This window comes from Carassius carassius, chromosome 37, assembly GCF_963082965.1.
Source record: "Carassius carassius chromosome 37, fCarCar2.1, whole genome shotgun sequence".
Lineage (NCBI taxonomy): Eukaryota > Metazoa > Chordata > Actinopteri > Cypriniformes > Cyprinidae > Carassius > Carassius carassius.
Window position 1 is genome coordinate 3868226 of NC_081791.1, and position 10207 is coordinate 3878432.

Sequence of the window (10207 nt, forward strand, 5' to 3'; positions counted from 1 at the left end):
TCTGCGAGTAACTGTGGGCTGCAAGCGTGCACATTTACCACTTTCGACCTGCTGTCTGCCTGGGTTTCGCTTTTACAGAAACCACGCGCCGTGTGTGACATAGTGTATGTGGGCACTGAGGAGTGGACACGTTTACTATGTGGCGCGCGTGACCGATCTGAGTCGATCTTATGTGCCTGGGCCCTGTGCGCAGGGCTGTGCTTACATGTGGAGATGGGCACTGAGGAGTGGGCATCGTCACTACATTTATAGCACCATCGGCCGTGGCCGGACGAACGTGCACGGGTTTCGTTTTTACAGAAACCACATGACGCGTGTGACATAGTGATTGTGGGCACTTAGGAGTGGGCACGTTTACTATGTAGTGCGCGTGATCGACTTGAGTCGCTTTTATGGGCGCGAGCCCTGTGTGAAGGGCTGTGCTTATATGTGGAGATGGGCACTGAGCAGTGGGCATCGTCACTACATTTATAGCACCATCGGCCGTGGCCGGGACACCAGAAAGTACACCTTTTTCAGGAAATATCTGGGTAGCCGTGATAACGGTTTTTGTGTGCAGGCAAGCGGGCAACCGTACAGGCTTGCGCATTGCAAAAGACGCTGAAACAGTCACAATCCCTGGAACTGAAACAGCGGCGTGCTTAGATGAGAGCCCGGCCACAGCGGAACTCGTACACCGGCGCTTCGATGAAGCAGCCATCGTGTGTAGTGCAGACGCAGCGTCATGCAGCAGGCATAGATGGCTTTCCTAGGATGGCTTCGGGGCTCCCGGCCTCACCGTAATCCTCTGCCGCGGTCCCCGCGGCGCGGGGCGACGGCTGGTAGAGCGAGAACGGGGGTCTCAAGCTGCGTTGCTGAAGCTGTTGTGATAACGGCTTTTGTGTGCAGGCAAGCGGGCAACTGTGCAGGCTTGCGCGTTGCAAAAAACGCTGAAACAGTCACAATTCCTGGAACTGAAACAGCGGCGCGCTTGGGTGAGAGCTCGGCCACAGCGGAACTCGTACACCTGTGCTTCGATGAAGCAGCCATCGTGAGTAGTGCAGACGCAGCGTCACACAGCAGGCTTTAGATGGCAACACCGCTTTTGTCGCCGTCCAGCAGAGGGCGGACAAAGGTGCGTCGCTATCGCCTGTTCCACCGGCGGAAGTGACTGGTAGTTCCTGTTTTTAGCATCATCCAGTGTGGAGAATGCTAGTGAGACAGACGAACGAGTTCGCGCTGAATATGGAGCGTTCCAAGCCTTCGCCACCTCTTCGTGAAGCTCAGGAAGAAATTAGGCGGGCTTTGAGAAGTACGCTCATCCGAAAGGAAAATACCATCCAGCCGGGAACGAGAGGGGGGGGCGCTGGTGCAGACCACTCGCGGCCGAGACTCGTCGCGGCCAACGTGAGCACTCGCCCCGGCTCCTTCTCGATGTCAGCTCGTCTGCTGGGCTTCTGAGCAGAAGGCGCGAGATCCTCGGAGCTCGCCCAGCCCTCACAGCCCAAAGCTAGCAGAGAGCGCGTGTCCTCTTCCCCCGACGCGGCCCTGAGATCGACTTCCTCGGACGACGCGCCGGCAAACAGCGGGCGCTGCCCACCGGGAAGCGATGCAGGGGAGGCCGGTGAAGCAGGGCGAACCGGCGAGCTCGGTTGAGCTGAAGACGGTTCCGGAATCCCGGGAAGCGGAGCTTTCACGGCGCCTCAGTGCAGCGGAGAATGCAGGCTCAGAGAAAAAGGCCAGGCGAGTCCTCAGAGTCACCATGGCAACAGCTCGCAATGAGGGCATCCGCCATCAGCGAACGCGAGCGCTGCATGATCTTCACCCAGGCAGGAGACACAGATGACGTACCCGTCTCCCTCGCTGAGTGGGGCTCTGACGAGCCGCAAGAAGGCATCTTAAAAAAGACGCACACACACATAAAGAACAGTTGGATATAACAGAATTGAAAGGATATAGGCACCGGACAGCGCAGCAGGAACGGCAGTGGAAGGCGGCGAAGGCCAGCAGCTTCAGAATGGCCCGTCCCGCTGATATGCTTCTCAGACGGCGCTTGCTTCCTTCGTGATCCAGCGATGCGTGAGCTTCGCTGAAGAGATGAAAAATCAGGTGAGTCAGCCTTTTCGAGCTCCTTTTATAGGTTGGGCCACACCCGTTTCGGCGGGAAGTGGCAAGAAGGGCGCGAAGCTGTGCAGTTGCCGCAGAACAAGCCAATGACCGAACGAGCCGTCTCGCCTATGGCTGTGTACTGCTGCAAATGCGCTTTACAAAAATACAAAATTAAGGATAATTCTTTGCTTCAGTATTTCGTGAAAAGAGACTTTTCCCGTAGCGTCTTAGCTAAGACGCAGTACGAGAGAGCTCTCGTAAGAGAACTCAGAAGGACTGAAAAAGGTGACAGATTTTGTTTCAATACAAGACAATGTTTCAATACTTCTGCACAATGAATGCACCTGAAATTCATGCAATAAACATCTTTTTGACAAAGATTTAAATTTGTTTGTGGTCTATATAGCCTGCATCAAAATGAGGTTTGCAATGATGCGCCCGAAGGCAAGTGTCCAAATGAACTAGTGCTTTGTGATTTTACAGAGAAAGAGGAAACATTCTTTGATATAATTATGTATTTAATTTTTTTCCTATGCTTGATTGTGTTTATGGCAGACCTGGGCATTTTACGGCCCCTGGGCCAAATCCAGCCCTCTGGTGAAGTAATTGGTTAATTGAAATTCAAATAAAAACGGGGCTGTGCAATGCCCAGGTCTGATAAATAGAGTCAACTGAAATTTACATTATTTTGCTATTTGTCTGCAACATGACAAATAACCTATAAACACACAACCACACTGCTTTTATTTTGAAGGCAACTGTTTTTTTTTTGTTGTTTTTTTACATACGTTCTTGCGTGTGACCATATATGTACCCTCACTCAAATGTGTTTGTGATCATGTAGGACAGCTTTCAAGAGTCATTACGAGAATAAACACACAGACAAATGCAAAAATTTGACAGATACAATGCAGGCACAGACATCTGAAGCTTTGCTAGCTATTGCAAAAGCAGGAAGGACTTTTTACCAAGCAACATACATCAAGGGATGCAGTAGTCAAGACCATCTTTGTGAGATATCCCACTCGGGCTTCAAATAACGATTATTTAGATAATCGATTAGTTGGTAGACAATTTATTTTTTCGATTAATCAGATCAAAACCCCTTTTTTCTTTTTTTAATTGTACTGATCAAAAACACACTATTCCACATTCTGCCCAATGTCCTTAAAACAAATGTGCCAACTGAATGCTATGAAAACATACAGTGCTTAATTTATCAGATCACCTGTCATAAGACAAAACACAAATATTTTAGGAATCTGTCAAAAAAAAAAATTAATTGTAATTTTTGGACAAAAAAACAATATTTATTCACATAACAACAAAAATGGCCTCCTTTGCCTTTGATAACAGCTCACATGCTTGCATTGTTTATGTACTTTTTGACTAATTGGGTATCTGAATAAAAAACACTTAAAAGCACTTGACAATTTTTCTCTGCCTTTCACAGATAACAGCAATAATGATATTATAGCATTAAAAATAACTTACAACTATAACTAAAAAGCTTAAGCATATAGGAGGTCTAACCAATACAGAAAGCTAAATAATCATTTTGGTAATTATTAATACTGTTAATTAAGAGCAACAGTGGCACAAACAAAATTGGTTAAAAAACCTTACATAAACAACATATATTTCAGCACAAATGAATGTCTCCCTCGCCTCTCTGTGCTCAGTCTGTTTAACGCCCGCGCCGGCGCTCTTTCAGCAAGATTTCAACGTAACGCAGGGTTGACTGTCAGGGTTGGCCATTATGCAAAAATGGAAAGGCTTGCATGAATTTGTGACATTTACAGACCATTAACAAAGTTTTTTGCGCCGAGGACACACACAGTCTTGAATTAAGAGCGGCGCCGGCGTGGTGGGCGTGCGCATTAAACAGATGGAACAGAGAGAGGTGAGTGAGACAATATTCAGCGCAAAAAGATTTATTAAGACGCTTTTACAGGATAAAGAAAATGACACTAATGACTGAAACCCCTTTCACACTGCCATTCTGGAAAATACACAGGTAATGTGTCTCAGCAATTGTTCCCGGGTCGCTAGAATTTGCCTCTTTCACACTTCCAGTGGTTACTCAGAATATGTGCGTGCGTTCACACACAACCCGTAAAGGTCCCGTAAAGACAAGTGACATCAGGATGTTACATGTAATGTACGAGTCAAAAAAGTTAGGCACGTTAACTTTCACTTAAGCTGAAACCCAGCAATGTTACTAGGTCCTCGACCCAGGACCAATCCCGGAATCAATCCTGGGACGTGTTTTCGTGCACACAGAAGGTGACCCGGCACTGTTCCAGCAATTTTCCGGATCCATTGTGCAATGTGAAAGGGGCTTTATTGACAGATGATTTCCATGCCGCTTATAGTGGGTCACGAGTGTGCTGGATGATTACTGATGTACAGCGGGGTGATCATATCAGAGTAAAGAGGTTAAGGGGACGTTATAAATAAGTTCTGGAAGCGTTAAAAAAAATTACCTGGCTAACCAAAAAATAATAATTCCGGGAACGTTCTGGGAACCAGGGCAGATGCCAGTAAACTATTCTTTTCAGCATGTATTTGTCTTAAAAGCAGTAGTGTTTTATAATGAATGCTGGCTGATTCTGAATGGACCGATCCATAGTACAGTAGTAACAGTCAGGATTTGTTTTAATGTGTATTAACAATGTTTATTTAATTACTGATTGATTGATTGATTGTGGCTCTGCACATACATTGTGAATCACAAAAATGTATATTAAAGAGTTGCATAGTTCCAAAATTAAACAACTATAATTTCCATAATAATCTATCAAACGTGGATTTTAGACTTTAATGACAGTTAAGGTCTTATTTTTACATTAAGGATCCGTGGATGTGCCAAAAACAGTCATTAAAGATGAATGAAGAATAAACACCAACCTCCTTGATCCTCGTGTTTTATTCTGCAGGGTTCTGGTTCTTCGTGTTTTATTTCATGTTCCTCGTGTTTTATTCTGCAGTTTTCTGGTTCCTCGTGTTTTATTCTGCAGTTTTCTGGTTCCTCGTGTTTTATTCTGCAGTTTTCTGGTTGCTCGTGTTTTATTCTGCGGTTTTCTGGTTCCTCGTGTTTTATTCTGCAGTTTTCTGGTTGCTCGTGTTTTATTCTGCAGTTTTCTGGTTCCTCGTGTTTTATTCTGCAGTTTTCTGGTTGCTCGTGTTTTATTCTGCAGTTTTCTGGTTGCTCGTGTTTTATTCTGCAGTTTTCTGGTTCCTCGTGTTTTATTCTGCAGTTTTCTGGTTGCTCGTGTTTTATTCTGCAGTTTTCTGGTTGCTCGTGTTTTATCCTGCAGTTTTCTGGTTCCTCGTGTTTTATTCTGCAGGTTTCTGGTTCACTCGTGTTCTCTTCACTCTCCTCTTTAACAAACATCATCCTCACAACAGCAGATCTCAGTTCAGATGATTCTCCTTCAGATATTCCTGCTTGCTTCAAAATTTTGAGGATCAGAATATTACAAGTATTTACTGACCTGATTCAAAAACTGTATTTTTTTATTTACAGAAACAACACTTCTAACCGTTTGTATTAAACCAGCATAACGAGAAAACAACAGAGCACACTGTGAAACCAAACTTCTTTCTCTGAGGTTTAATGGTGTTTGACAAACAAACGTATGTATTAGCGCCACCTGCTGGACTGGAGAGTGAAGTGGCGGGAGGACTGAGAAGGGTCTGTCTGCAGACTGCAAGGCGGGGGCGTAACTTGAAGTAGGAGGCGTAACTTGAAGTTGTTCAAATCACACAGAACCACGCGAGACCTCAAAACGAGACTTTGTCGGGATGTGTTCGAAACCGCATACCCTTTAATTAGGCACTTAATTTCAATAAGTACTAACTTAACGAGCGCTAAAAGAGTACTCTACAGCCTAAATGCGTATGTATGAAGTATGAATGCAAATTGTATATCATCATCCGCTATGTTGATCATGTGACCTACAAAGTTAAAACAAGCACAAAAACGTAAAAGACATAAGTGACAGGTTTAATTAATGTATTTGTAATTATCTTGATAATGAAGAACATGTTTCAGAAACGGCTGCCTTTTTATTTTGTGATTGTAGTATAGCCAATACTGTTGATTTTAATTTTTTATATTTTTAACTCCACTAATGTGACCAAGTGTTATCCTTAAAGCATTTTGTTATAATTTGAAAACCCAAAATCATTTCTCATCATCTCTTGAATATTTTTTCAATTATTTTACGTGAAAAATGTTTTTCTTGTATAGCATCTCATACTATGATGAAAACATGATTTTTTTTATTTACTGTTTTATGGCATTATGATTGTTTATTGTTAGATACAACCGTCTTACCATGATCTTGTATGAAATAATTTGGCAATAACAATAAAAAAGTGGGTCAGGTGCACAAACACCTCACAGCGACTCTGCAATATCTGCACAAAGGGTACTTTGATCAGCTGCTCGAAGATCTAACCTTTGGAGAAGACTGTTGATTTGACACTCTAAAATGTAAGTATTACTACTCGAAAATTAACATTACCCCATAATGAATTGCATATTTTGCCCACCCCAACACTTACCATGCAATAATAAAGATAAATGCCAACCAATAATTATATAATTTTTTTTCTTAAAATGACATTTTAGTAAAAGAAGCCAAATGTATTTTCTTTTGTGACACCGCTATACATGATACTAGTTAAATAAATGCAGTCGATGTGAATACATCCATTTTCAGTCAAGCAATTAATACATGAATGGATAAAATATTTATATGTTATTTACTGACAACAAAAAACATGTCTAAATGATTAAAATAATGTATAAAAGCTAGGATCACAATAAATGCATACATGTACAAGTCAACAAAACATGAAACAAGCTTCATTCAAACTCGTTGTTCTAACAAACATGTATTTACAGATGGTGAACCCAACATCCTCCTGCCATCTGAACACAGCTGATACAGTTCTGCTGCTGCACTTCACAATCTCACTCTTTTCAACGGGGATGTCGTTGAGCAACAGGATGAGGAAGACCTTGATGACGGCTCTCTGAGCCACACAACCTTGAAGCTAGAGCAGGGGAACACGTGCAGGACAATCTGACTGCTGTGTCTGCTCCAAACTTTCGTGTGCCTGCAACCCATGAGCACGACTACCTGAAAAACATTTACACAGTATTTACAAGTACATGCATTGATTTATTACTTTTGTAGTGGGCTAAACCACTGAAGTGGTTCAAATTTATAAATAAATTATACATTTATCCAAAGTGACTTACAGTGCATTCAGACTAACAGTTTTTACCTACCATGTGTTCCCTGGTATTCGAACCCACAACCTTGCACTGCTAATGCAATGCTCTACCACTTGAGCCACAGGAACACCAGTGTGTCCTTGAGCAAGGCTCTCTTCTCCAGGTTGATCAGGGGATTGTAGGCCCCTGTAATAAGAGCACTGTCAATCACTTCAGATAAAAGCTCCATCACATTTTTTGATGATGCTTTTGAAAGTCAGCCTTCATTGTTTAAACATTAACCAGCTGAACAAACTTTACCAAAATCACATCCTCAGTGTCTTGTGGTCTTTCTAGATGCTCTCACTGGCTCTGGGGTCACTGAGGATGAAGACACCACAGCAGCATCTGGTCCTGATGAGACAGTAAGAGCTGGAGTGATGGAGCGTCTCATCTGTGACTCTCGATCATTTCCAGGATGATGCTGTGGTCCTCTCCATCCTCAGTGCACACACCAGTCTACAGACATTTTCATGCCCTACAAAAATACACATACACAATACAAAAAGTCATTACATTATTCTTTTGTTTCAGGTTTTCCCTCTTTTTCACCTTTCCTTGCAGGTCCTGCTGCACCACAAAAGAACTGCAGCAAATGCACAGAAATCAAGAATAAGAAAGGAGGTGTAATAGTTGTTTGAAATTAAATTAATTAAAATAAAATACAACTTAAGATTTAAAATGTTTCATTTATTTTTGTAGTGTACTTACATAAATCCTTTGATGTTAGCATTCCTTCATCAGTCATAAACATAATCTGTTCCTGTAACATCCAGACAAGAGTCAGTCTCCTCTGTGATTTATCTGTGATACACTGCATTTACATGTTGAGTTAATAACTGATGTAACTCACTTTTTATCCAACACAAATGTTCCTTAAATTATCAATATTGCAAATGGACAAATAAAATAGATAACTTATGTTTAGTTACTTTATGTAGATTTGTTTGTTTACTGTGACGAGTGGGGCGGGGCCGAGGGACATGGGAGCGAGGCCGGGGGAGTGATTGGAGATGAACTACACCTGTTCGTCCCACCGGTCTCGAGGCCCATGGAGGAGATGGAAGGATATAAAACTGGAGCGACGACAGTGAAGGACGAGAGAGGACCAGGCCTGGGATTTTAGTTGTGTTTGGGTTTTATTTTATGCGCACCAGTCGTCCGTGAGGGGCTGGTGCGCTGTTTTGTGTTTATTTTGTTATCATTAAAATGTTTTTGATTGTCCGCCGGTTCCCGCCTCCTTCTTCCGGATGAATATGAAGGTTGATATCGTTACAGTGGTGCCGAAGCCCGGGAGAAGGAGGGACGCGCTGCTGAAGATCCCTCGCCGCTGTGGTGAATCCGCGGTGCCATCGAGCTGGCGAGGAGTGTGCCGCCATGGACGCTCGAGGCGGTGGGCTGGAGCGAGTTGCCGGGGACGGGCGAGCTCGCTACCGGCCGCCCACGATGTGGAGAGACGGCTGCCGTCCGTGAGGGAGCGGAGGAGTCGGCGCCGTTCGCCAGGTGGCCGGAGCCTGCTGCCATCCGCCGGAACGGGGAGGAGCAGGGAACGGGGGACTCCTGCCGGCTGCCCAAAACCGGAGGAGCCGTCGCCGTCCACCGGGCGGCGGAGGAGTGTCGTGCCGTCCGCCGAGGGCCGTCCAGTGCCACCGCCAGGCACCGCGGAGGAGATCGCCCAGCTGGTGGAGGGCCGAGCAGCGGTGCGTCTGGGAACCGGAATTTTTTTTTTTTTTTTTTTCCTCTCTCCCCTCTCTCGTCTCTGTCGCTCCTCCTTCCATCTCCTTTTCTCTCGCCTCGTCTGTCCTACCCCCAGGTTCCCGCAGGTCCCCGTGAGCGGCCCCCCCGGAGGGAGGGGGGGGGGGGGGAGTAGAGCGCAGTCTCGGGAGTACCCCCCGGCCTGCGAGGGGCGATGGGGGTATGTGACGAGTGGGGCGGGGCCGAGGGACATGGGAGCGAGGCCGGGGGAGTGATTGGAGATGAACTACACCTGTTCGTCCCACCGGTCTCGAGGCCCATGGAGGAGATGGAAGGATATAAAACTGGAGCGACGACAGTGAAGGACGAGAGAGGACCAGGCCTGGGATTTTAGTTGTGTTTGGGTTTTATTTTATGCGCACCAGTCGTCCGTGAGGGGCTGGTGCGCTGTTTTGTGTTTATTTTGTTATCATTAAAATGTTTTTGATTGTCCGCCGGTTCCCGCCTCCTTCTTCCGGATGAATATGAAGGTTGATATCGTTACATTTACATGACTCACACTCATCTAAAGCAGTGTTGACAAAAGTGAATTCTACACAATATCACACACACATCACTCAGACACCTGTTTCATGTCTGTTAGATGTGCTCATCTACAATACTTATCAAACATTATCCAGTCAGATGATAAATAGACATTTTAGTAATAATCTTCAAGAAGTATATATGGTTTATGTAAATCCACTATTGAGTCATGTACTTAATGGAGCTTCCATGTTAGTTATGCATTATAAAACATGTTTACAGCAAAATCACAAAGGCACAAAAAATTACGTCTTAGTTTTAATAAATTATTAACTCCAAAAACAATACCACTGTATGAAAATGACTTATACACTTCAATTTAAATAATTATCTCGGAAAAAAATAAGATTCTCACCGTTGTCTCTCACAGCAAGCTGTCATTTTCGTCTTCTTTCCAGTTTAACGGCGGTTGGCATCCAGCTTATTGGTGCAATACCGCCCTCTTCTGTTCCGGAGTGTGGGTCAGATAATACGTTTTCCTACTAAAACGTACACTCTCATATTGTCCCCTAACTTTAATATCTACACACACATCATGCATCAAATCCT

The 10207-nt window shown here is 44.3% G+C and overlaps 1 long non-coding RNA gene across 1 annotated transcript; it reads right to left on the bottom strand.

Moving 5' to 3' along the window:
* Positions 1-6988: 6988 nt before the first annotated feature.
* LOC132117653 (uncharacterized) lies at positions 6989-8122 on the bottom strand. The gene is made up of 3 exons (XR_009425807.1): positions 8090-8122; positions 7895-7964; positions 6989-7241 (listed from the first exon to the last, which is right to left on the bottom strand). It is a non-coding gene; the product is annotated as an uncharacterized LOC132117653 (long non-coding RNA).
* Between the last annotated feature and the right edge of the window lie 2085 nt (positions 8123-10207).